This window comes from Lissotriton helveticus, chromosome 8 (genome assembly GCF_964261635.1).
Source record: "Lissotriton helveticus chromosome 8, aLisHel1.1, whole genome shotgun sequence".
Taxonomy (NCBI): domain Eukaryota; kingdom Metazoa; phylum Chordata; class Amphibia; order Caudata; family Salamandridae; genus Lissotriton; species Lissotriton helveticus.
In genome coordinates, this window is record NC_136069.1 from 1,603,011,303 (window position 1) to 1,603,038,640 (window position 27,338).

General features: G+C 43.3%; 1 protein-coding gene across 2 annotated transcripts in view; it reads left to right on the top strand.

The window, feature by feature from the left end:
* The first annotated feature begins 4,534 nt into the window (after nucleotides 1–4,534).
* The window catches only part of PGAP2 (post-GPI attachment to proteins 2), a 171,389-nt gene continuing 148,585 nt past the window's right edge, over nucleotides 4,535–27,338 (top strand). Inside the window, exon 1 of one of the 2 annotated variants that reach the window (XM_078658657.1) lies at nucleotides 4,535–4,853. The gene's annotated coding sequence lies outside the window, so the exon portion shown is untranslated. The remainder of the gene's footprint in view (nucleotides 4,854–27,338) is intronic. The other variant, XM_078658658.1, reaches the window with a different exon arrangement.

The following is a 27,338-nucleotide window of genomic DNA, read 5'->3' on the forward strand; positions in this document are numbered from 1 at the left end:
GCTTCACTTCTGGTATGCACTGGACCCATGGGGCCGTGGTGACAGGCCACAACAATACCTGGCCTATTCGCACACTGTGGGCAGTTGACAGAAGCCCCCCCAATAAAAAGCAGCCCCCTGCTTGCACATAAGCACTGGCCCATCGGCTCATGCCTGTTGCCCGCATTGGCAATCTGACCCATGCCGTATTATATTCTATGGACTTGAAGGTAGTGTTAATCCCCCTGCCCAATTATTTACAAGGGACTTATAGGGTAGGTCATGCCAATCATAGGTGTACCCTACACATAGTATGCCCTAATGCCTGTGCGTGTGTGTTTTCACTGTGGTTTCAAGATAACACTGGCCTTGGTTAGACAAAGCCCATAGACAGTTAGAATCAGTTACCACCAGTACCAGTCAGCAAAAGATGGGGTGCACAGGGCACACAGGATGACTTTACAACAGAGGGTTACTGCTTTTGTCATCGAGATTCTTTTGTTATTGTGAAGTTCATAAGTTACAATTGTAATTTAGCAGAGTGAACTATTCGCTGCCATCAAAGAGCTGCATGCAAACTGCTTAGGGCAGGTTAGTAAGTTATGTTTTTCCCAGTCTTTCAATATCCAGATGTTGCTAAAAAAAGATTTGTTTGGGTAGAAATAAATTCTTATTATTAAAGTCAACGATAACCACTGTGTTTTGTTCTGAATCCTGAGTTTGTGTTTCTTGAGACCAAGCACTCTTAAAAAATGCCTACCAGTTTGGATGACGTGAATCCTACATATTATAGACCCCTTTGCCTTATGTAAAATTTTCTATACATTGATTTGCACATGTATGATTCATTGTCTCTATATGTGTACGATGTAAGGTGCTCCAACGCCATACACTGGTATAAGAGGTGCTATAAAAGAAATTAAATACATGTGACAGAGGGGCTATGAAGAAATGAGAGGCACTGTTGGAGGGTGATAGTGAGGGAATAATTGAAGAGCCCCAACAAAGATTACTGTATCCTGGTGTACAGTAAGGTCATCATTTACTATGCTTTAAAAGCTAATTCAATTAAATATATGATGACAAATATGTTGTAGAATGCATAATTTTTTCTTGGGCGGAGAGCCCCTCAAACCCCCACTTTGCATGTTTTTCAATATTAAATAACATCTTTAGTAATTCGAGTATTTATTTGGTATGTACTTGTTTGTGTATTTTATAAAAATTACTGTTTTAATGTTTGACATTTAACGGCTAAGGCGCTCGACCTCGAACCTGGGGATCTGGGTTCGAGTCTCGGTAACGACGCCAAAAAACCCCTGTGATTCTGGGCAAATCACTTAATCTCCCCGTGCCTAAAAAATGAAAGTGTGTCCTCATGTAACGTAACTGGTGCTATGTAAAGCGCTCTGATAACTGATTCGGTTCGGTTCTAGTTCGCGCTATATAAAACTCCGAAAAAAAAAAAATAGTACTAATTGCTTGCGGGTCCCTGGCTTTCAGTAGTAACTCAGTGGGGATCCTAAGGTTGGGAACCTCTGATGTAACGTCTTTCCTATGATATCATGGTCGGGTTAAATGCTGGTTGATGTCATTTTCTGTGATGTTAGAAGGGTGCAAATTAGCATATTTAAACCTGAAAATACCCACCTCTTTTTTGGTCACAGACTGTAGGTAAGGTAGTCAATCCCCTTTCTTGCATAAAGTTAACATTGTCTAAAACGATAGCAATATGAAATCACTGAAAGCAAACAATCAGCGTTTTATCAAAAACATTCATTAACAAATGCTTTATGTATAAATAGGCCCCTTAGTTTGGTGTGCGTGCAAATCTTGCATTGCAGATCCCTGGTGAGTTGCACTACTCCTGGTGAAACAAGGCCAATGGAGGTATCAATGGGTGAGGCGGACTGACCTCAAGGGTCCTGTGACCTTAGTGACTGAGTCACTGTTGTGTTGCTCTAGGGTGTGCTGCTTTGTAGGCCTGCCTGCAAGAAACTGGAGGTGAACTTCAGTATCGATTTTGGTGGACAGGCCTTCAAGGTGCAAAGACCCTAAGGCTTCTAAGGTCTAGCTGGGGCTTCTAAGGTCTACCATGGCAATGTGCTCTCTCACAAGAGTGGTCTGGTGGACTGTTTATGAAGGCTGAACCTGGTTCCCCAGAACCAAATTCGGCAGCTCTGGCATAGTGCCACATCCTTTCCCCCAATGAACACCATACTGTCCCACTGAGAGACACTCGCACAGCCTTCAGCTACAACCCAATTGTGCCCTGCTATATACACCTGGATGCAACTCAATTCAAATTATGCACAAGAGTAATATGCTGCCTGAAGAAATATAACTTCCAGGAAAAAGCCAACTCTGATATGGAATGCAAGAATAAGTAAAGCATGTGAAGTGTAAGTAGAACAACATAGCTACCATAACACTTTTACACTCATTATTCAGAAATCAAGAGTGTTTTTGCCTGAAACATACAGCACCACTACAGATCCCGGGAGGGACCAATATCACTGTCCATTGCTTATATCCTTGTGAACTGTGAGCAGTATGGTTTAAAAAGACTACATCCCTGAACAAAGAGCCGTGGTGGCATTTTATGCACCTAAAATAAAGAAAAAAGGAGGGAAGGATCACATTAATCGGTTTCCACTACACCCATCAACCAGGTATTGCAGTACCTCCAGGAATGGTGCACTTCCCCACCCGGGGAAAAACAATGCTGTTCAAAGAAACAGGAAAAACAAAAGTAGTGCTTTGCTGGCAAACACTGTAAAGTGGCACTACTGTGTTTGGGTGTTAATAAAACCAATCTGGCCACTTTGCTAATGCTCTGTAAGGCTTTAGTTATTTACTTTTCTTATTTTGAACCGTTTTTCTCTCCGTACCGAGGCTGCACTTTGGAACAGAAAAATGTCAGAAACACTTCCAGCAAAAGTGTTTCTTTCTTTTTTGCATTCATTTCACAAGGGAACGAATGAAGGAAAGTAGAAGAAACAGACGATGAGAGAAGTTTATGGAAGCATGGTTTCAGCAAGAGAGAGACGGAAAGAGAGGGGGCAGCTGACAGCAGCAGAGCCGAAAAAGTGGACATTTCGACCACTAAATTAATCCTATCGTAACACACTGGCACCTAAAGATCCACTGCAACAGAAGCAGGCTGCACGATTGGCCATCAACCACTCATGGCTGCCCTCAACACCTCCTCTCAGCTCCACAGCACTCAGAGTTCGCCGCAGACCCGCGCCAAGAGGCAAATCGAATGATTTAAAAAAAAAAATTAAATGATGACAGGCCTGCTCCTCGTAAGTTCATTGGTCCATTCTCTCTGGGGGCAGGCCAGTAACAAGAAGCAGGGCCATCACAAGTAGCACATTCGAGCTATGAATGATTGACACCCTAATTACAGATCCTCTCTCTGGGCGCCGCGGAAACCACAAAAATTGTGCACACAAGGGCAAATGTCGCCCAACTTTACACAACCTGCAAGTCGTTTTTTCCCCCCACAAATGGGGAAAATGTTGCCCATTTGTGCGGTAAACAGCCCAATCTGTCAACACTGCCGCCCAGGGCATGTGCGCCACAGTCCCCTTTTATTGGCAGAAGCCATGTCACTCGTGAAGCCTGTGCTGGATGGGTGTGTAGGGCGAGTGTGACAGCCAGACAGCCCTAGGGGAAAACGCTAGAACGAGTCCAGCAGGATATACAGCACCCTTTTCAATGGTGCGAATTGAAAAGTCCAATTGAAATTGTAATTCCTTTACCAGATTACAAGATCAGCTGTCCATTAACAAAAGCAGTCCGGCAAAGCTGGAAAAAAGGTATCAGAAAAAAGATTATTATTGACTATTAGCTGAATAAAACGTACGATGCAATATTTAGGAATAGACATTTATTCATACGAATATAATCCAAATTTTAAAACTTGTAAAATGTTCAATCGAGTTACGATTACAAAAACGCATGACCTTTTTATATTACAAAATGAATGCTTCTGTTTTTCACACAGAGTGAACGCTTCCTTTCAGACAGTTAAGCTCCCAGGCTGGTACCTGCTGGCAGGAAGAAGCCTCAAGCGAAGACTCCGGTGCCCCGGAAACAAGGCTGCTGTCAATTGGATGGGATAGAAGGAGGAAGGCGTAACTACTATCTTATCAGCAAGCGTGTGCTAAAGGCGGCCATCTTTAAGTGGAGAGATTTCTTGTACGGTGTGCCAGTAAATAAAGGTAACTCATTTAGAAAAGCTATTTAAATGGAAAGTTTACTCATGAATATTTCACATTTATTTATTAGGTACAAATAAAAAAACTAATTTACAACAGTGAGACATGCAACTATATTTTTGTAGCCCCTTCCGTGAAACTCTGGTTGTTTCACTAATAAGAGTGACCTTCGAATCGCTGGACAGAAGCTGCTTTTTGTACGTTAGGAGGTCTGCAACAATTTGACCCGGCCAGCCTTGTATTCACAAGCCTCAGTCTAAGATGGCCGCCCTAGTCTCCAGCCCGCCGGAGGGGGCGGTGCACCAAAGACGGCTCTGCACACAGGCTTCATGTTTGAACACCTTGCGCCAGGGAGGCTGGGAGTGAGGACTGTGGGTGCTGCCTCGGCGGGGGCGTGGGCGGCCAGGGTGTGCCGCTCACTGCCACTCCCTGGAGGAAGCCCTCCCACCTGGGCCGCTCCTCGCACCACGGAAGTCGCGGAGGGCGGAGTCTCTGAAGTCAATGGATATTATCAACCCAGCTTGGGAGCATGCTGCAGGAATGCTTGAAGGGCATCAGCTGACCCCTATGAATACACCTGGGCTGCTTGGAGCGTGAAGTGATTTCACTCACCTGTAGACCTTCTGGACAGACTGGGCGACCAGCCAGGTAGGTGGAAATAGGATGGGGAGGAAGTAAATTATCACTCTGCATCCCAATTGAGGGAACCATTTGAGGCATGGATCTGAAAAGTTGTGTCACTCCAGGGCTTTAAGTGGGATGCGAAAACTGGGGGGTCTCTCAATGGGGCGTTGCCAATGTAATTAGGGGCGTGGCTTAAAAATACATAAACTAAAAATCTATGCTTAGTGTAGTGTGCCCCCCGACTTGTATTTTGCTGTTTCTGTCATTGCATCTAGATATATGATACAACAAGTAACATCATACCTACAACAAGTCAGAACTATTGGCTTTGTCAGTGGCTGTTAATTGCATAAGATAAATCGGCAGCAACTATTGCTTGTATATAATATTGAAAAAGCTTCCACTGAAAGCCCTGATGACACCACAATAATGTTGCTGCTCCTGAGTTTCAATAAGAGAAGGGAAATCCAGAGAGAAAATGAGTCTCCTTAAAGGATTTTCCTTCCCCTACAACACACCTGGCATGATGTCATGCCGTAACTTCACCACTAGTTAGACACATCGATGTGCCTGCAGTCACCGCAGTCCGGAAAAAATAGACCGTCTGTGCCAGGGCACAAAACAGAGCCCAATAGAGACCTGTTTCGAGGCACCCTTTAAAAAACTGCCGGTGTTCAGCACCTCTGAGACCCGGCCCACTGAAAGCCATGCGTCACTCTATGGCCTCAAAAATAAGAGCAGGTGGGCATTGGCTGGATCCGGGGTCTCCAACCTTTTCTGCATTGTATTGAAACATTTATTTAGCGCTTACTACCGCTATGTACGGCACTGAAGCGCCTGTCTACATGGGTAGCATGCTATATGTATGCTCTGTAAGATGTGTGGTTAGAAGTGTGTTGCTTTTGTTTTGGTCCTATGTGGGAAGTGTTTCCATGTATACTAAATATGGACCTGCAGAGCTCTTCAAAGGTGCCTGCTTATGGAAAACCATAAATTGTGTGTCTCTCACACTTTTCTTTTGTCCCACTTTTAAGCGCTGCATTCCATAATACTATAACCGGTGGTCATCACACACAACATAAGTTTATTATGTTTAATGAAAATCATACCGAGCTACTAAAATTATTAGTATGGTACTAGTGACCACATCAGACAAGATTATCTTAGTGGCCACCCCATGCAAGAGAATGAATACATGATAGCATAGATGTAATGTCAACGGCACCAAAGTAACAGTAGTAATAAGTCTCCCCATCGCCTCATGATTTATTGCTCAATAGTCAGCTTTAAATATATTGTGGAAATCCAACCATTTTTCTCTAAACATCAGTCTGGGAGTTCTAAAACTGTACACACTTTATTTATTTATTTATTTATTTATTTATTTGCTTGAATAGCGCAGGACCCGACCCCCGTAGGGGTATCTCCGCGCTTGGTTCGCCATATGCGTCTAAAACAGCTTTAGGGGTGTGGTAAAGGTTTATGCTGTCAGAAACAGATGTGTTTTTAATGTCTTCCTGAAGATAAAATAATTCGAGTTTTGTCTCAGATTGAGGGGAAGTTTGTTCCAGAGGGTGGGGCCAATGTACGAAAGTGCTCGGCCACCTTGCCTTGCTCTTCTGTTAGATGGAATTTTTAACAGAGATTGATTGCTAGAGCGCAGAGAGCGCTCAGGTTTGTATAGCTTAAATTTTTCAGTAAGATATTGTGGCCCTAAGCCAAAAAGGCTTTTGTGTATAGTGCAACAAATCTTGAACTTAATCCGCTGACGAATAGGCAGCCAGTGAAGTTTCTCCAGAAGAGGACGGGAGGGTGTTCTGGGTGGGACATTTAGGACCAGTCTTGCTGCGGTGTTTTGAACCACTTGTAGTCTGCTAAGCACGTCTTCATTAGCAGATATACACACTTTTCCGTTTTGGCATAAATATATATTAATTCAACCCACCAAAAACCTTTAATTTAGTAGGCTGGGCTTCACAGAGGAGATCTTTTTGCAGGTAGTGAAGAGCTGTCAGTAGCTCACGACTTATACACTGGAGAAGACTGGGCTAGATGTTTTGGAATCTGCAGCAGTAGGAAGGTAGTATGCCAACCAGTAATTTCATAATGTGCAGCGCTCATTACTTCCCGACTGAGCCTCTGTGTCTTCAATGCAATCTTCTTCAAGCGATAACGTGGTTGCATGCTTCCGTTGACAATTTCAGCCAGTTGTGGCTTTTTATCAAACTGAGCTCTGCAGGGATTTATTAGACCATCATTGTAATTCCATACATGAAATTACCAGTCCCAGAACACAAAGTGATTTTTATCTAAAGAGCCACGACATGGAGCCCATTTGCAGTTTCTGATCAGTTTCACCAGGCAGCATAGGTAGGAATGTGAGTTTGTTGTGCATCTAGTGGAGCCGTTGCCACCTCTACAGACCAGACTCATCAGAGTGGCTTTTGGTGATGCTGGTGTCCTGATCTGGTACAGAAACCAGGACTGGAGGCTTGTGAGGACTAGGGTGACCAATCATCTGTAAATTTCACGGACGGTCCGTGATTTGGACCTCAAGTCCGTTGTCCATGATCACTTTAACGGACGCATTTTGTCTGTAATTTTGGGCATTGGGGAACAGCACTGTTCCCCTGCAAAAAGCCTCAGCTCCCTGATGGCGCCGCCTTGCATTCATCCTCCTAGCACAAGAGCAGCCCCACCCGCCCATTGTTATTTTGTATGCCGCTGATTGTCACATACAAAATGGGAACGTGCCAGCCTGGGCTGTTACAGCATGTGGTGGGCCTCCACCAGCCTCGGTCTAGGCCAGGGCATTCTGTCAGATGAAAGAAATGAATACTGTGGGAGATGTGTGGCGCCGCGGCCAGGGCGACTGACGCTGGAATCTGGGGATCAGGGTTCGATCCCCGGCTCCGGCGGCAGGTTAGCCCAGCACTATGTGACTCTGGGCAATAGCTTGCTTAATCTTCCCGACGGCCCCCAGCGCCTAGAGACCCTTACGGGTGATTGTGCGCTTTACAAATGCGGATTATTATTATTATTAATACTGAAAATTGTGCGGGCAGCACTTCTATTTTAACAAGTGATGCGCTTGGAATGAATTCTAGTAAAGCTTATTGTGCTACACCCTCCAGTGTCTGCCTGACATGAAAAACGAACTTAACTAAGGGCCCAGCTAATGCGTGAGGCTTGGACAAGGTGTGCACAACCATAAAAATGATATGTGAAAGATCTCTCCATGTATACAATGGATGACAAACAATGATATTTCCGGTTCATTTATCTTTTGAAACAGTCAATATTCCATAGAACATTATCATCCACGAAGTGGTCATTTTCAAAATAAAACTAAATTTGTTTGACCCAAAATGAATTTTCGATCATTCTTTGTAACAATATGCGTTGTGGCATTCCATGCATCTTCATGTCAAATAGTAAGCATTATGCCCAATGCATTTCGGGACATGCGTCCCTTCTTCAGGGGCCAATCTTGATGTGAGACGTAAATGCCCAAAATTCAAAAGTATGTCTGGTGATTCTCCCATATACGCGCCGTCCACCCTGTCCTTCAATGTGACCATGACAAATCTGGAATTACACAAATTCCAAATCCTCACGACGCTTAGGCAGAGGAGACTCTTTGACATAGTTTTCATAGTTGTGCACGCCTTGTCCCAGCCTTGCTCATTAGCTGGGCCTTTAGTGGAGATGAAAGAAATGTACATAACAAATGTACAAAAAAACCGCCCATGCTGCTATGTGCCAGTACATGAAATGAAGCCGGCGAAAGAGGTTATAAATCTTTCACAGTCTTGTCATTTCAGAGCTGAAGCTTTTTCAACATTATATACAACAAAGCCATAGTTGCTGCTTTTTTATTTTTTGCAATTAACGCCCATTGACAAAGCCAATAGTCTGGGCTTGTTGTAGGTGTAATGTATTATATATCTGGATGCAATAACAGAAGTAGCCGAATACCAGTCGAGCAGCACACTATGCTAAGCACAAATTTCTAGCTTATGTGTTTTAAGCCAGTCCTTAATGACATCAGACACACACTTTGGAGATACCCCCAAGTTTTTTCAACCCACTTAAAGCCCTGGAAACAACACCTCACTTCCTGGTACTGTGCACCGTGTTCTTGATGGACCTCTTCTGTCTGCAACTCTGCAGACAAAGGCTCAGCTCAAGATTAATGTGAAAAGGTGGGTGAGTAAGTAAGTGAAGGAATGGGTGAATGGCTCGATGGATTTGTGAAATGGTGAATGGATGAGTGAGAGGGTGAATGAATGGATGGATAGTGAGAGAAAGAATGGATGAGTGAATGGAAGGATGGATGAGGGTAAATAGATGGATGTATTCCTGTAAGGGTAGATGAATAGGAAAAAGGGTGAATGGATGGATGAGTGAAAGGGTGGATCTAAGGATGGACGAGTGAGTGAAAGGGTGGGTAGATGGACAAAAGGATGGATAGATGAGTGAGAGGGTGGGTGGATGAGAGGATGGATGAGTGCAAGGATGGGTGAGTGGTAGGGTCGATGGATTCATGAGTGGATGGGTAGATGGATGGGTAAAGGGTGGATGGAAGGATGGCTAAGTGAAAGGGGACTGGATAGAGAAAGGGAGGATGGATGAGTAGATGAGTGCAAGTATGGATGGATGATTGGCAGAATAGATGGGTGAATGGGTGAATGGATGAGTGAAAAGAAGAATGTAAAGATAGATGAGTGAAAGAATGCATAAATGAGTGAAAGGGAGGGTGGAGAGCTGAAAGAAAGGATGGATGCGTGAAAGGGTGAATGGGTGAACAGATGAGTGACTGAGTGGATGTATGAGTAAGTGAAAGGATGGCTGGATGGGTGAAAGAGTAAATGGTTGGATGGATGGATGAGAGGATTGCTAGATTGGATGAAAGGGTGGATGGATGATGGATGCACGAGTGAAATAATGGATAGAAGGATAGATGATGAATAGGTTTGCAAATGGTTGAATAGGTTTGGATATGGATGGGCACACAGATGGAAGGACAGAATAAATGATTAAAGACCGAATGATGGATGAAATAATTAATGGATGACAGAATGTAAATGTGAAATGGTGGATATTAGGGGTATGATGGAAGGATGAATGGCTAGATTCTTGGACAAGAGAGCTCTTCTGGGATGCGATGACTTACTTTGCTTTCTTGGTGCCATAAGACCTCTACTTCAAAGTGGGAGGTATTTTAATTTTCTGGCTACTCCCTTGCCTATGCGTGACTATTCTGTATTTGATGTGTGGGATCTATACATCATGCAAATTACATTGTGAGTGACTCCCACCTGCTACTTGAATGCTACACTACTAATTGTAAATGTTTGCATGTTTTATTTCAGGTGTAAGGTTTTAGGGAGAGCCTCATAGTGCCATGAGCTGGGCTTGAGATGTATATTGTGTTTGTAGCAATAGGCAAGGCGTCAGAAATAAACAATGTAATAGTCCATCGACAGTTCTTTCTTTAAGAAAGCAAAAAGAACAGATAATGGACAGAATGCTGAAATACATTCACCCCAGTCACATATCTTGGTTAAATTCATCTTTTTTTTGCATGCCACGTCTTCCGGTTTAGACCCAGCCTTATCGAAAACAGTCCAGCCCGAACTGCCCGGCCAGGTCCTCCCTGTTTGTCTTTTGCTTTCTTTAAGAAAGCTGCAGGGAAAAGCACCTTTGTGACATCCGTCAGCTAGTGCAACTCTCTGCAAAGCCCCTATAATCAAAGTTAGATTCCATATTTTAAGTTCCACTTGCTGAAACACTCATAATGCGTTCCCTATAGTGGGTTCTTCACAACAATACTCCCTTTAGCGCACCTATGCGTGCCCCTTTACATCTCACAATGGCACTCAGATATGAGATGCTAGTAACAAAGTCTATCCAAGTAGATCTTCCCGGCCACTTCTCACACCAAACATGCATGCTCAGGACCATGAGTTGTAAACTGAATATCAGACTGAACAACCCGGTGCACTAATCATATAAATAAATTATTATCATAAGAAATACCACAAAAAGACCTGCACAGTTGCTCAAAACTGTATGCATATGGAAAAACCTTGATGTGTATGATTGTTTCAACCTAATATAAACTTATTTTGACTTATACTTAAGTAGTTGTCTATTTACTTACTTTACTTAAATACTATTGTGCAACCTCCTCTGATGTGTCTGTAAAACTTACCTTTTGTCCTGAATTTTGAATATGCTGTGCTGAATTTTTACCCTTCGTCCTGAATTTGCACCCATGCCAGTTGGTCACCCTAGTGAGGACCACGCACCCACTGCCCATCGTTAACAGGATACACAATGTCAGTGGCTCTATCACCTGTCTGTCATGCAGTTTAGTTTGTAGAGGCGTGGCTGGAACTCCATGCTCTCACCGTGCCTCCCAGTTTTATATAGTTCAGATGAAGAACGATTCGGGTCACAATAAAGGACGCACCAGTTCCACATCAAAATACATGATTTAGAATTCTGTCTCCATAGAGAAAATGAGAGTATGCAAACGGATAATTCTGCACTCATACTAACATATGCTCAAAGAAGAAAAAAAAAGAAGAAAATCTTCATAAATCTACACATAGCTCTTTTTGTCGCTCCTATGTGGTGTATTATCACAAAAAGACAATTATACACTGTGATTACTTTATGGCCCCAATCGGTTGGCTCATCCGTTTGTGTCCTGGTAATCCCCAATCAAGAAATATTTATCCTTATGTTTAATACCAACACCACCACTATCGTTGGTGGTGTACGTCAGTAGTGAGTACAGGTTTTATTACTTATCCCTCTCACTTTAATTCAGTCTTTATTGCTCCTGCATCACAATGTACGGGGCATACGGGGATCCTTGGTGTACACGAATGAGGCAACCGATTGGGGCCATAACATAAATATTGTAAATTCCTCCTGATCTCTTACCTGTTTCTGAATAGTTACAAATTGTTACACATTTTGTAATCTGTTATATTTCAATGCTGTTGATTGCTGATTTTTGGTTCCTGTGACTGTAATTATTTTATACTCATGTAAAGCGCTCTGATACTTCTGGTCCAGCCAGCGCTTTATAAAACCTTAAAAATAAATAAAAACATGTTTCTTTAAATTGAGACTGCCCACTTAAAATGGAATGCATGCTATTGGGGTGGTATGTTATTTCAATGCTTGTCCATTTTGATGTAATATCATCCTTTAGCCTTTTTACGGGCACTCTCAGTGTTGGCTTCCATGAAGATCGAGGCATTGAAATCAAACAGGGTGCTCCCTTAAAAGCGCACATTTCAGAAGCAGTGATTTAGGTGAAGCACATTTCTCTTTTCTGTGTAAACTGTGGACCATGTTTGAAGGAGTTTCCTTTACTGAAGAACAGAGCGCCTTGTGCTGATGTTGGCAAACACACCCAGCGCAATTCATTTACCCATATTTTCCTTGAAGGATTAAACAGGACCAACAATTTCTTCACTACCATGGACTCTCGTCGAAAAATGTTCTTATATGTTGTATCCCTGATTTGATTTTGACTTTTGCCTCCCTGTTTGCCTTTCTGATTCTGTGGTAAGAGGAGTGCATCTTCAAATCTAACACTTTAAAAAAAAAAGAAAGATTTTATTGACAGATTGCACATATATTGCAGTACTCCGCACTCCGAAGTTAACTGCACATCAAATATAGAGCATCAAGTAATTGGCAATCCATACAGCATTTTGGTTGCAAATGATTCATCAAACTGAACAACTCACCCCCCCCCCCCCCAATCACCCCAACCCTCCCCACCCCCCAACTCCCCCCATCCGGATGCCACCCATCCCGGTCGCACGACAACATCTCTCAGGTCCTCCAACGCAAACTGCGGTCCAGCATAGCATGTATACCTTCCATGTGACCCTTCTATCCCACCTCCTGATCCATCTCTTGGTCCACTGGAGGCTCCCAAATCTAACATTTTTGAACTCATTTAATTTAAAGTAGTGAGGCAGGTACCTCTTCTTTTTATGGTTTAAGTCAATGTATTTATTCACACGTGCACAGAATGGAAATACATTTGTATGCACGTTATTTCTTAGTCTCTGCTGTAGATCCCTTTTCCTGCTCAGAGCGTCGCAGCGCTCAACGTGTGTGTTTTCAGGAGAAATAAGAAGGAAAATGGAACAAAAATAACTCTAACATTACCTCGAAACAACCCCCCTGGCCCCCACCATCTCAACCCTCCCTCCCCTAGTACTCTGTTTAAGCTTCTTGTATGTCAACCGTGGTGAGATGGCGCTAATCTGATTATGTCCTATATGTAGTAGAGCCTACTCCGACTCAGTTAGACAAAGAAAAAGTAAGTACTTGGGGCAGGTAAGTTCCCTGAATTCAATGGACAAAATGGCAAGGAATGGTTTCCAGATTTCATAAAAAGTAGACTTTGTAATTGTGGATGTGGTGGACATCCTTTCCATCCCTAGTATAGGCCAGAGCCGGTGGAGCCAGCCAACGTGTGTGGGGGTATTTGCAGTGTTGACTTCATCTAAGCTTTTGGCTCAATAAGTTGTTAGATGTGGGCATTCCCATAGCCAGTATACTAGCGTACCTAAGGATCCATATCCACGCCAGCAGCTAGGGCTGCGTTCTGGATTTCCTTTGAGGTGTACAGGAGTCAAATGCCAATTAGTGGCTGTTTCTATGCTGGTTGTGTTTTGTGCCGTGTGCCTAGCTCTGTAGTAGATTCCACCCCAATCTTTCTCTATCTAGGGTGTGGGGTGTAGAGAAGTTGGCTGGCCCAACAGGGCATAGAGCTCAGAAACTAAGCGTCGGTCTGAGGTTTTAGTAATTACCCACTTCTCGTATCTGGTTAGATGCCGACTGACCGCCGGTCTATTAATTGGATGCAGTAGCCAATGCCTCACTTGGAGGTAACTCAGCCTTTCAGATCCGGGAGATTATACTGTGATCGTAATTGTGGTAAGGACCTCTTCTTTTTGGCAGCGGTGCAGACACCGTAACCATTTGCAGTGGTTCCACTGGTGTACTTGCATGTCCGATGAGTTGACAGTAGTTTTCTATGTATTGTGCATTATTTTCTTTTTTAATCCATTCATAGGTACCTACAACTGTGGAAGTTGCATTTTATTGCTCCCTTAGCTGGAACCATATAACTGTGTCACTGAACTTGGTTGTGATTCTGTACCACCACGTTCCTCAGAGAATTATGTTAAATTTTGGGATAGATGGGGCTGCATTTTCCTGCCAGGCATTTATTATGCCCTACTATTTAGATCCACTATGTGCCTGTTCACCAAGCTATTAGTAAATGTCCCTCAAGACTCTATGCTACGCTTCCTCATTATTTACATTTATAAACCTCTCTTGAACATAGCTTCGTTCACCGTTTGGTCATGTATTTTTCAGTTTATTCTTTCTCTCTATCTCTCCCCTCCCCCTCTCTGTCTCTTTTGCTCCACCCTCTTTCTCTTTCTCGTCGTCTCCCTCCCTCAGTACTTAGTCTAAGCTTGTGTGACATTCAGCATCTCTGCCTTATTATACTTAATGGTTAAATAATGGTTAATTCTACACCGGACTTCTTTTTCTTGTATCCCTTTGTACACTGTCACATCCAAAACATTGCTACACTAATCTTCTTCCCTTTTGGAATTTTCTTTTTTCCTTCTACCAGCCACTTTTGTATTTACTTGGACAGCAAAATTAATCTCTCCACCTTTATGTGCCTGTGTGGTAACTCTACCCGTTACCATCTGTTAAACAAGGGTAAAAGTAGCCCCTCCCTCATCTTCCTCGCTACCATGATCAGTGCATGACCTTAGTAAGGTGTATTATTGCAATAAGATTTTTTTGCCTAGCCCCTTCCAACCTATTGATAAAGACCTAAGTTTTGACATCTACACCCTGCTTCATCTCCCAAGAGCCATTTCTTTCTACAGACCATAGGCAGACTTAGCTACTGGGCAACGAGTGGAAACAGAGTGCGCCGACCCAGTTTGATGGTATTTGCATTAGAAAAGTCAGGGGGCTCTACAGAAGAGCATAGCTTCTTTGATGACGTTTTAATCTGCAATGAAAGAGAAGTACCAGACTGAAAGATTAAGGGAAATGGTCTTGAAAACAAAAAATAGTGAGGCAAGAACCCATGGTGACAGACCCTGCGTCAGGAACAATATACCTGAGACAAGAAACAGAAGAGTCACATGGAACTATTGAGACCCTGTCACACAGCCACTTGTATTGTCAGGATGGACACCAAATCTATCGCACCAACATAACTTCAGTGATAAACTGGACATGTGTTAGGTGGGAGTTGAAAGATCCTGGCTAGGGTGAAGGGTTCCAAGATCCGCCCCCTTTTCCTCTATGAAACACCATCTCTGTTTGAACCACATGACCCATAGCTACTAAGGCCAGGCGAAGGTTGTGTCTGCCACAATGGCCACCAACATGCATCATATCCAGTGGAGGCTGTCTACCAGTTAAACGCTCAGTTATATACACTAGTCTGCCAATGACTACCTGAAGCATTAAGCGGCCAAGGAATGGGCAAACGTTGCCGTATACAAAACGCATAACTTGACTTGTGAAGTACAGCACCAGTTCAAGTGAAAATCCTTAATTAGCTTAGATGTATTCCTTGATCGTAAAATGAGGATCAGACTCCTGACATGACATCATCACCGGGCACAAAAGCTTGCCCCCTCACCCATTTACATTCCTTTCTTTATAGTGGTGATGTGTGGCTCACCGGTTAGAGGAGGCAGACCCGGACGCAGAGGTCAGACCAGGGTTCAATTCCCGACGCGGCAGGGTCTTGAGCTCAAAAATGTCCACGGACTCGATAATTCTCGCCTCGGCGCCTACTCGAATCATGGGTTCACATTCTTCAACTCTGGGCAATAGCTTGCTTAGTCTCCACAACGGCCCCACAGCGATGGGATGCCTGGCTTTCACCTTGGGGATGCCCAGTAGGGGTTATCTCGCAGGGAAAAGCCAGGACGGGTTCCCAAAGCAAGCGCCTTGAGACCTTGCGGTGAAGGGCGCTATATAAGAACGTATGATTTACGATTTTTTTTTTATCTTCATTGTCCTTATTCCCTTCACTGATATAGAATTCCAGTCAAACCAATATACTGGCCTACCCCAGTCTGTTCCAGTACCATAGCTTTAACAGGAGATTCTAATACACATCCTTTGTAAGGCGAGGTCTTCTTTCAAATCTAGAGTCTGTCTTTTTGCCTCTTATGTTAAAATCAGATTCAGTGAAATAAACTTACTTGAAGCCTTGTTACATTTCTTTAGGGGTGTGACATTCGAGAAACATATGGTAAGCGTAGATCCATATTATTCCAGTCTCCAAGAATTGACACATTGTGTGATTTCAGTCTGTGAACTCTGTGTGCTTGGACATGTCCATAATATGTGAACAAATTGCACTGGTTAAATCTGATATAGTTACCCGCTTTCTACCATTAGAATTTGTGCTGCCTACTGACCATTGTTTGGCTGCTTGCAGCCTTCTGAAATTGGTCAGCATTGCCAAGGACCTATTAATGCTCTTATGTACGGTGGACAACTGCTCTCCATTCCTGGTCTGTTAGTGTACTTCCTAAATTCGCTTCCAATGTACCTCTCAGTACAGAGTACCGTAGGATTACAGAAGGCCACATCATTATACCCACCTGTTATTCTCTTTTGCAATCCTTTTTGTTCTGTAGTATCTTCAGTATCTCGGACTCTTCGTTCTCTGGTTATACCAAGGTCTTTTTTATGGAGGATGGCTCTTACCTTTACAGAAACCAGGAACAGGCCTACATTTAGCCCTCGATTGATCTTTCAGTTTATCAAGATTCTTAAATGTTTAATTCTCAAAGTGATCACCCAGAGTTGTACACCCACTTAATCTCATTTTTCTCACTCCTCGTGAGATATATCCAGCCTTACTCTCTGAATGAATCATAAAGAATTTGTTTTCCCGGTGCAAACCAAATCCCACCGCAAACCCTTGAATTTTTTTTGTTTGAATCTGTTTATTATCATTTTGTCTTTTTCTTTCTGTTTGTAACTGTAACAACATTCACAGTGCCTTATGGCATACAAGGATGACATTACAAGGCATATTCCCTCATCAGTTGCTTCAGGCATGTCTATACGTCCGATGTGTGCATCAACGTTTAACAATTAGTTAAAAATAGTATACAGTTCACAGTGTAGCATGTATATCAGTAACCGTAACCTGTGTTAGAACATTGCACAAGAGCAGAGATTGGGAGTCAGTGTACAATGCATTAGGAGGATTCCACAGTATTCAAGCAAAAGAAGAGAACAAGGTCTTCAACCATTTTAACCACTGCTAACCCTTCATGATACTCTGTAAGGGAGATTATTATAAGAAGGGGAAGATTGCTACTTACTCAAAGTAAACCAGACTGCACCCAGGTATCTGCAATGGCTCAGACAATTAATGCCTATGCAACTTTATTTGCTTTTATGTCCTGGCACTCATCCAAGTGTTGTCACAGACCACACTATAATAGCAGTTTCAGGCCAGAACCCCAGCCTCTTGGTTCATATAGGTATATCGGCATTTCTAAAGCTATAATGGCTTGTTTATTAAACTGTGTAAATGTTGTTGGAGATTAGGATTTTGGGCAAGAGTCAAGGCAAAATATTCACTTTAGCACTTCTGCCCATAATTGAGAGTAGAAACGCAGCCCAGAAGACTACAGACCGTCTACGTCTAATCACCTCCTGTATGTTCAATATATTTAGTTTCCTTAGGTCATCTTTACATATCTAGATATTTCAATTTTACCAGGAGCCAATGTCAGCCATGAGATTGGACTTCTGTGATCACAGCAGGATAATATAGTCATTAACCCAATTTATTTGCTGCGCAAGTGTAATCTTATAATTTCAAATCACCTAAAATATGCTGTGTACAGAGTCACTCGTATTCCTTATAAAACAAGTTATCTGCTTAAAATGAGACCTCCTACAGCAGACTACACAGTTTAAAATACCCACACTCTAATTTGTTTCTGTAGCTTTATACACAAGTGACTTTTTAGCATGCTCACTGAAATTTGACTATAATACGGGATCCAATTAACAGTCCGTATTAGTTAAATAACACATGGAAGAAAGGCAAATTGTGCGGCATGTGAGGCAATCGAAAGAAAAATTATGTGGCATATGCTATCTTATTCGTATACATTGGCGATAACTAAGCGATGACTATGACCACAAGCAAGAAGGGACTTTAGTGCCCTTTAGATACATTGTATGTCTTTTCTCAAAGCGATTTCCTAAATATCTTGGGAAAGATGCCGGTTGTACCATTCAGCAGTTTAACGCAGGTTAACTTGGTGGGTGTTGTTCAAAACAAAGAGCACTGATGCTAGGTATATCAACAATGGTGTTTCCGTCACAAGTACAGTGCACTGTCTGTAGCCGTGGTTGGCAAGATCTTTAATGCTGCTGGTGGTGTATTGTGAGCATATTGGGTGTCAGGATGTGAAATATAATCATATTTTAAAATTTAGAGTTCTTTCAGAAGGATTTGTGGAGGAATGCTCTAGGACGTGTACAGTCTGTCCTTGTAGATGGGATATGGTGTGAAATTAATATTACATTTTTGTAAGAAGTGGCTTTGGTAACTGCTCTTAAGTTTGAGCAAGTCATACGCGTGGAGTCTATCTATTTATTGTTGACTTACGTCAGAGATTGGCACAGAGAAACTATAGTCTGAGGCCCTGACAGATACCACGGAGGGCATCAGAATTTTCCATAGATGGCTGTAATTGGAGATGTGTATTCTCTATCTTCGTATTCCAAAACTAGGCTTTAAGAAAGCGCTCAACGTAGCAGTTAGAAAGGCTTCGCTGTCTTAAGATAAAGCTGTGGTGGCGAAAAAAGTATATAGTCTACCCTGAAATTGTGGAGTATGGGAAGCTTCCCCAGTTTCTCATCTGTCTCTAGCTCCAGAGGAACATAGCCTGTTACCCTGATTATGAAATGTTCTTTTCCTACTTTTGACCGTTCTCTGACTGAGCATGCCCAGTACTGAATGATTATGTAGGTCTTGTAATGAGGACACAGAGACAAGTGCTCTTCTGCTCTTTGGCTGTGCAAAGATATGTGGTATATATAAGAAACCTGGAATATTTCAATTGCCACGATAGTGTAACAGATCACCTAACTTCTTTAAAACGATTGTCATTTTGTATCAGCCAAAAAAATAAGTAAATACGTTTTTACATGCCTACCTGAAGCACGTGGAGGCAGGTAATGGGTTAATTCAATAAGATGTCTGTATTCAGAACACTAGGCTATGTGTATGCTGAATTTACTCAGCTCAAATGACTCCTTGTGCACCACAATCATACACAGCTAAAGTCATATGACCTCTTTAGCTCCGATTTGTGTCTCAGAGGATACAAGGACAGTTCACTTCATGCATATATGGGAGAATACCCATGGATTAGTTGTTCTGGGGAGTGAGGAACTGTCTGTCAAGGGTAATTGATGCAGATTGGTGTTGAGGCCAAAACAATGTTACTAGGTGCATTGGGGTGCATTCTCTGCCCACATTTCGGAAGACGCTCTGCACCACAGGAGTAGTTGTTACCAGACCCGACTTAGTCGGCTGATGTGGGAAATCACAGACTCCCAGTTCCAGAGAATGGTGTTGAAACAAGGAGTAGTGTTTGGCAGTGGAGAGGAAATCTGCCGAAGTAGGGGTGGTCTGCAGAAATTTGCCAAGATCTTGAGGAGATGCCTTGAGTTCCACAGACTATTCTGATACAAATGATCTCTTGATGCAAGGAGAAGAGAATGTATATGACAACCAAGCAACCTCCACTGCAGCTGCGATCGCTTATGTTGAAGATGTAATGTGTCAGCCTCATGGCTGTTAGCAATTGTTTCCTTTAAACTCCATAAAACCTGTTTAAAAAAGAATTTAAATATTCAAATACAGCAGTCAGCAGCTGAAAGGTGACTAGTGAATTTTTGTAAAGTATCGTATGTAGGCTTGCACCTCGTGGCTAGGGATTTTATCACTTTTGACCCATTTGAGCTTTTCACATTTGCATTCTATTTAGACTTATTGAGTTCCTCTGCTATCTTTGTGCATTCCCTTCTGCATCTACTTAGTTCTTCCAGTACTGACCCAGTCCTTAAAGTAGATGGGATATTCCGTTTTTAGACTTCTCCATTTTGGTTCATAATTAGGGGTGGGCGTAGTTCGTGAAGTAGCGCTACGCGTAGCTACGTGAAGTGCACTTCGCACTACGCGATCTGCGTAGTGGCATGTTCGCACTGTGCAAGATGTCTTTTTCAATGAATGCACAGTGCGGACAAGCATCCGGCACTGTGCAATCATTGAAAACAGCATCTTCCACAGTGCGAGCTGTTCTTTTCTGCCTCTCAAGTAGATTTTTACTCGAGCTGCAGCTTTCTCAAAGCGGACTGATAGTTTCTCATCGCGAGCGGTCGCGAACATGCGCGACCACTCGCAATGAGAAACCTGACCTCCCCGCGTTGAGAATCTCGCCAGGTTTATTTTCCATGCTCCCGATCTGCAACTTGATGTTGCTGATTGCGAACAAGGATAAAGTCTCGCGAGGATGTCATTTTGCTTGCTCGCAGTCGCCAACTTGACTTTGAGGACCGCGAGCAAGCAAAAAATGACCGCTGCACTACGCTACTTATGTTTGCACTGTGCAAGGTGCAGTTCACGTAGTGTGAAGTTGAGCAAACTTCGCAAACTACGCGAGCGTAGCGTAGTGCTTTGCCCAGGGTTATTCATAATGCATTCCTGATACCAGTAGTTGGTGCCATGCATGGGTGAATGTGTTGCATTTATGAAACTCAGACCTGGTTGCAAGGGAACAAAGTGTCATCTCGGGTAGTTGGAAGACCATCCCAGATTCTGTTAATCAGGTGGTGTGTAGACCAAACAATCTGTACGGTTCAGTCAGTGGCGCCTGCCTCTGTACAGGGATCGGGGGCAGAAGGGGGAGGCATGATATAAAAAACGAACTTACCTTCTATGCTGCCGCTGCACGTCTCCCCCGTAGTCCTCGCAGAGCACAGGAAGCACCCAGTCTCCTGGACTCTACCAGCCAATCACAACGCTGCAGGAGCAGCGTCATGATTGGTCTGAGTTGCCGAAACGGCAGCTCAGGCAGTAACTGGGAGACTGGGGATGTTCTCCACGGGGCTGTGCAACACAGCCCAGTGAAAACATGCCAAGTGGGCTTGACTGTTTGGAAAGCACCAGAGGGCCGACCAAGTCGGCATGCGCACTTAGGGAGGGGGTGTAAACCACTCCTGCTTCCTCTGACATGGGGGAGCCCATCCCAACCACGTCCGACCTGGCTGGAGTCGGAGTCCCGCTAAGAAAAATAAAATGATAATAACTTCTTGTTATTATCATTTTATTTGTATTTTTCACTGCTCAGCGAGCAGTGGGGCGATGCTCCTCCGCCTTAACGGTGCCGCCACTGGATTCAGTTAAATATTTTCTGTTATTAAGTCACTCAGTTTTTCATTGAAAAAGTGTCATAGAGAACCAATGTTCATCGCCCAGCTTTGTCTTAGATTTCAAAATTTTAGTCATCATTTCAAAATGTAATTCTAAAACGTGTGCAGCTACCCTATCCTGGTTGCCTATAGTTCTTTTTTCTAAATCCATTCCAACTCATTTGACGTTAGCAAATCACACCTTTTTAAGTTACTTTTAACATCCATGAATAAGGAGTACTGACTTTGATATGAATGTACTATAGGCAAAGTTATGTGAAGTCATCATAACTCATTAAATTCGGTAACATCTTGCTTTCTATTGACATTGAATGACTTATCGTAGAGCGCCTGCCCGTTTTCAGTATCAAAAATACTATTAGGGTCTCTGTCCCATATGAACACACACTGCATACATTCTGGTGCATGTCTGTGAAAAGGTGCTGTATGTTTAGTTTACAAATTTCTCTTCTTTCTGTCTTCCCATGTTCTACAAGAAAGCTGCTGTTATTGTATGTTGAAAGGCTTGTTATTTTGAATGATACCTTTGGAGAACTGCCCTTCTTCAATTGGAATGCCAACCTAAGCATATCACATTGCTCAGTATCTCACCAGGAATAGGCAGGGGTAGAGCAGCCCAGACATGTAAACACGAGTGGCTTCCCAGTGGCTGAGATCTGGCAATCATTATTGTGTATGGCATTCAGTGTGCGGTGGTCTTCCATTGTCTGAATGTGGCAGAGAACACACTGTCTATCCCACAAAGAACCTCCAATCAAAATGATAAACACAGAATCCATTCTTTAACCGCTTCCGTGCGGCGCGTTAGCCGCGCCCTGTGCTGGACATTCCAGAACAGGGCGCGGTCGTGACGGAACCGTTCCGTCATCAGCACAGCTCAGCCGTAACTGATGACGGAACGGTTCCGTCACCAGCATCGAAGGGGTTAAGTGCTGTGACATTTTATTGTGTGATCACTGATTACCCTCAGTGGGTGGACAGGGGCAGTATCCATTATCTGCCAATTTCGGGTCCTTTTTGTGGGGAATTAGTCTATTTCAGACACTTTGGGAAAGCCCAAATCATTATACATAACTGTTAAAACAAAGAATCATTTGTAGTGTCTCTTAAGCCGGTCCCTAATGGTAGCACATAAGGATACCAAGAAATATGTTGTAGGGATTCTCCCTCCACAGACCACTGTCTTTGGTGGGCCTGCTAGTTTACCAAATAGCCTAACTCCCATTAGCACATAGTGTGTAATCCTTGTACAACTGTATCTGGTATTCCAGATGCCTGTCCAGTTAACTCCAGGCTGTAAAACTAATCTTGTGTCGCTCCCTCTGGTTCCAGTCTACACCCTGGACATTGGACCACCCAACCCAGAGAGTTGGAGCCTCTAGATTGTGGACCTAACATATTGACGACGCATTGGCACTCTCTCCTTATTTGCTTCACCATATCTCCTTCATTTGAGTTTTTCTATAATGCTTGAGTCTTTTAATATTCACCTGGACACTATGTACCAGTAGCCCAAGAGGACCTGCTACTGCTACTGCTTGCCCAATTCCTGAACTCCAACTCCTACAACCTGTACTAGATCTGTGCGATGCCCCTCTCAAACGGAACATCCCGGGGTGTGTTTTAGCACCAACTGGCATAGGTAGCTCTACTTTTAAAAGACACTATCTTACAGCTGGCCTACACATTCTGTTACACTCTGTTTTCAGGTAGATATCAGGCACGCCCCTTCACTCATCTGACCATCAGATTCACACATAATGCATGCTAACAGACAGGCCCTCTCAGGAGCCTCTCCTTCACACTTGTGTTGCAAGGGGTAGCCTACAATTATCCCACATCACCAGCTGGAGTCTGGGGTTACTCACATCTAATATATACTATCAGCTGTAACTTGACTTACATAGCATGGTTTTATTCCTTCACTTTGTAAAAGGTATGGTACAAATCCATAATAGGAGCTCACAAGCACTCGATATAAAGCGGTGAGGTATTTCATCACCCAGCTCTAAATGCATCCTTTAATTATGTTCTTTCAGCATGTGGATTTATTGCAGAAAGGCATCCAAATCCACTCAAGGAATTATCTAACCCATTGGCGTTCAACTAGGTCATTGATCTCCAAACGCTCCATTCAGTTCCCATAATGTAACCAGTGAACATTTCCATGTCCTCCTGTTTTTGGATGATTTAGTGTTCTTCTTCCCAGTACGTGTTGTCTTTAGGAAATTGGTACAGTGCCAGCCATCATTCTAATAACACCTTACTCATCCTATGCTGCTACGTGAGTCCATTTGAATGTCTGTCACTGGCTGTAAAACCAAACTCCGTGGTAAACCCTCTACTCTCATTGCATGTATAACCTGCAGTCAACATTTACTCTCTAAATCAACCTACTTACCAGTGAACCAACATTTCTGTTGATGTCTGTAGGGTCTAACTTGAGCAGGGCTACATTTTCCCCTAAAATACGTACTCAACCTTTCCCCTGATCCTACTGTTATGTTTGTAACCTGTGGAATACAACACCCACAGAATTATTTCACTCTTTTTAGCCCTCTGCCACCCTGTTAACTGGAGTGTAGCATGCCATGCAACCCCAGATCAAAAAAGATGTACCTCTGCTGTTGAACGGCAAAAGAGAAATGAACAGCCCCCACTTCCACCTCCTATTATCCAGAATGGCTTCCACTCTCATTTGCCATTTACAGCAACTCGCACACATGCTCTCACATTCATACAGGCACTCACATAGTCACTCACTCATACAGACATTGACACAGCTGCTTTCTCACCCATACAAAAACTCTCACACCCACTTGCTCACCACCAGTACAGCCACTTACTCATACAGACACACCCACTTGCTCACCCATACATCCACTCACTCATACAGCCACTGACATACCCATTCACTCACCCATACTCCTCATTGGGGAGAGGAGTTGGCCTAACGGCTAGGGCGCTCGACCTCGGACCTGGGGATCTGGGTTCGAGTTTCGGTAACGACGCCAAAACCTCCTGTGATTCTGGGCAAATCACTTAATCTCCCCGTGCCTAAAATGAATGTGTGTTCGTCCTCATGTAACGTAACTGGTGCTATGTAAAGCGCTCTGATACCTGATTCGGTTCGGGTCTAGTTCGCACTATATAAAACTCTGCAAAAAAAAAAATACAAAAACTCACACACCCACTCACTCATCTATACAGTCTCTCACATATCCACTCACTCATCGCTCACCCATAAATGCATTTACAAAGCCACTTACCCATACAGCTACTCACACACCCACCTGTTCACCCATACAGCCATACCCACACCCACTCACACACAGGTACACAGACACTCACAATGTCTATGTTTTAAAATAGAAAAGCAAAGGAATGTCCCAAATAGTCCCGTAAGGGAAATGATGTTAGTGAATACCCGTTGTCATCTGTTAATGGCAAAACCACCACCTACACATATATAAGAGACCTCGAGTGAGTGACTATGCAATTTCATCATTTTCTAAAAAGTTTGTAACTGTATAAACGAAATCAATTGTTTTAAAATACTTACGAATTATAATAAATTTATGTTTTAATTTGATACATTAGTTTTGTCATAACTTTTCTGACTAAAAGCACTTAAGCTGTCACTCGTTTATACAGTTACAAACTTTTTAGAAAATGATGAAATTGCATAGTGTCACTCACTCGAGGTCTCTTATATATGTGTAGGTGGTGGTTTTGCCATTAACAGATGACAACGGGTATTCACTAACATCATTTCCCTTACGGGACTATTTGGGACATTCCTTTGCTTTTCTATTTGATTCCCCTGGTCCCAGACCTTTAAGATAGGGGGCCTCCTATACTTTCTTTGTCTATGTTTTAAAATAGTCACTCATTAGTAGTACTCAAACTTGACTTTTGTGATACCCGAATATATATGTAACACTCACAAAGTTTTAGAAAACAACCACACTCATGACATTGTCATTAGTGATGTCATTTGGGATGTCATCAGTGATGTCACTGACCATGGTATGAGTGATATAATACGTGAGGTCGAAAGCCGCGCATTGTGGAGTGCAGGGGCATAACTCCTAGTTAGCTCTGCTGAATTTCAGTGGTTTTGTACAAGTGAAATCTGAGTCTAACTATAACGTCCTTGTAATCTTAGTTTTTTTCCAGTGAATATATAGGTTAACTTGTATTTGCTCTTAACGGCTTATTATGAAAAAGCAAGCAATTGTGTTATTCAGTTTGCAGAAGAAGAAGTGCACATATATCTAAATGAAAGAATTTCATGTTGGAGCCTGCATCGGCCACTAATTTGTAAAGAAGAGTTATGATAGTTTAAATGTCCTGTTGATTCCTAGTTTTCAGACTGTCTGCGACTAGTATGGTCAATAGGGACTTCTAGGGTGGCAGCATGCAGCTGACTGTTTGTGCACACATTTTGACCTCAGTGGTAAGGTCCTAAGCTGCCATGTTTTGCGTATCGGTTTGACCACCTAGCTTGGAAGGGAGGAGTGATCATGTCTAAAAAAAAGAATGTGTCATTAAAAAACTATTTGTAAAGAAAGGCCGAATAGGTTAAATGTAACGTTTTGTCATTTATATGTGACAGTTGGCAATTAGCCCATACATTATATAGTGATCTTGTCTTCTGGCTGTGTTGTTATTGCCACAGCATACTTTAAAGACCTTCTGTTTTGAAGCTTCTATTTGTATGAGTTCAAGAAGAGACCAGTATGTATCTGACTACAGCGTCAGTAATTCAGTTGTTTGTGACTAGATGTCATCTTTACCAGAGAGTTGGCATCGAGGATGGTCATGCCGTCTCAAAATGAAAGTTCAGGTGCATTTTCTTTTTACAATGACAAGATACATCCTTGTTTTATTTGCTTGTGACAAAATGTCATTTGTAATAGAAAATAGACATGACAATTCATCAAGTTTATAAGGTGCCTCTAAACGGCACTTCTGAATGATACAAGTAAACTCGGATTGCTAGGGTGTTGGTGCTAAACGAGTGGAGCACCAAAGCTGGGCTCGCCTTAGAACAGTCTCCCATAAAGATGCGTACGGCCCAGACCAGATTAAAGCCATCCATGAGCAGATGTGGACTATGTCTGTAAGAATGGAACCATGCACCCTTCCCGACCCTAGATGGACGCATAAGCAGTAGCTCTACCGACTCTCCTACACTTTAAGTATCTTCTAGCCATGACACAGCTAAGCTCTTTGATCATTTTGGTCCCTGACAAAGTGAATTGGTCATTTTTGTGCTTAATATAGGGTACGAGCAGTATGAGTGGTGAAATTCCCTGTGATCAATCAATCACAGCATTTATATAGCGCGCTACTCACCCGGAGGGTCTCAAGGCGCTTGGGGAGGGGGGGGGGGGGGGGGTCCGCTACTGCTCGAACAGCCAGGTCTTGAGCTGCTTCCTGAAGGCGAGGTGGTCTTGGGTCAGGCGGAGGTGGGTCGGGAGGGAGTTTCTTGTCTTGGCGGCGAGGTAGGAGAAGGATCTTCCTCCTGTGGTGGCTCTTCGGATGCGGGGGACGGCGGCGAGGGCGTGGTTCGTTGATCGAAGCTGGCGTGTGGGAGTGTAGAAGTTGAGGCGGCTGTTGAGGTATCCTGGGCCTTGGTTGTGTAGGGCTTTGTGTGCGTGGGTGAGGAGTCTGAACGTGATTCTCTTGTTGACCGGGAGCCAGTGCAGGTCTCTCAGGTGTCCGGAGATGTGGCTGTGTCGGGGGGTGTCCAGGACGAGTCTTGCTGAGGCGTTCTGGATTCGCTGGAGTCTCTTCTGGAGTCTGGCAGTGGTTCCGGTATAGAGGGAGTAGCCGTAGTCCAGTCGGCTGGTGACGAGGGCCTGGGTGACCGTCTTCCTGGTTTCGGTGGGGATCCACCGGAAGATCTTACGTAGCATGCGCAGGATGTTGAAG